The sequence below is a fragment of the Mirounga angustirostris genome, unplaced genomic scaffold (assembly GCF_029215605.1).
Source record: "Mirounga angustirostris isolate CCGP_5_RB_7025 unplaced genomic scaffold, mMirAng1.0.hap1 SCAF_3, whole genome shotgun sequence".
In the NCBI taxonomy this organism is placed as follows: domain Eukaryota; kingdom Metazoa; phylum Chordata; class Mammalia; order Carnivora; family Phocidae; genus Mirounga; species Mirounga angustirostris.
Window position 1 is genome coordinate 83054585 of NW_026991711.1, and position 1227 is coordinate 83055811.

Genomic DNA, 1227 nt, shown 5'->3' on the forward strand with positions numbered 1-1227 from the left:
AGCAGTTTGCACTGTGGGGTAGACCCTGGGGACGGGTTCCATACGTAAAGTCCATGGAGAAACAGGCCGGTGCAGAAGGAAGCTGTCAACTCCCTCCTTCTATACGAGGCTAGTACCTTTGCCCCGTGTGTGCCTGCAGGCCTAAAGCCAAGCACCTAAGTCGAAGGAACAAGTCTGTAGAGAATTCCTGTTTCAGCGAAAAGAGGCCTTCCTGAGGCTGGAAGCATTTTGCTGTGTGCATGCGTGAGAGCACTGCAAGGGAGTTCCAAAACATTGTCCGTGTGAGACTCGGGCTCCGCAAGAAGGCAGAGCACCACTCCCCACTTGTTTCATGGTCTATGGGAGGAAGCACTTTACTCTGCACTGTGGGTGAGAGCCTGGGGATGGGTTCCATACGTAAAATGGACGGAGAAAGAGGCCGGTGCAGAACGAAGCTCTCACCTCACTGTTTACGAGGCTAGTACCGTTGCCCCGTGTGTGCCTGCAGGCCGAAAGCCAAGGACTTAAGTCGAAGGAAGAGGTCTGAGGAGAATTCCTCCTTCAGCGAAATTAGGCCTTCGTGAGGTTGGAAGCATTTTGCTGTGTACATGCGTGAGAGCACTGCAAGGGAGTCCGGAGGCATGTTCCGAGTGAGACTCAGGCCCTGGCCGAAGGCAGCCCACGACTCCCCACTTGTTTCATGAAGCTAGCACTGCGGCCCCTCTTCTGCATGGAAGTCAAATCGCTTGCGTACTACCTCTTAGAAACAACAGTGTACAGAAACCGTGCTTTGGCTACCGTCGACCTCTCTGTGGGAAGCAGCAGTTTGCACTGTGGGGGAGACCCTGGGGACGGGTTCCATACGTAAACTCCATGGAGAAACAGGCCGGTGCAGAAGGAAGCTGTCAACTCCCTCCTTCTTGACGAGGCTAGTAGCTTTGCCCCGTGTGCGCCTGCAGGCCTAAAGCCAAGCACCTAAGTCGAAGGAACAAGTCTGTAGAGAATTCTTGCTTCAGTGAAAAGAGGCCTTCCTGAGGCTGGAAGCAGTTTGCTGTGTGCATGCATGAGAGAACTGCAAGGGAGTCCCAAAACATTGTCAGTGTGAGACTCAGACCACGGACGAAGCCAGAGCAGGACTCCCAATTTGTTTCATGGTCTGTGGGAGGAAGCATTTTACCCTGCACTGGGAGTAAGAGCCTGGGCACGGGTTCCATAGGTAAACTCGATGGAGAAACAGGCCGGTGCAGA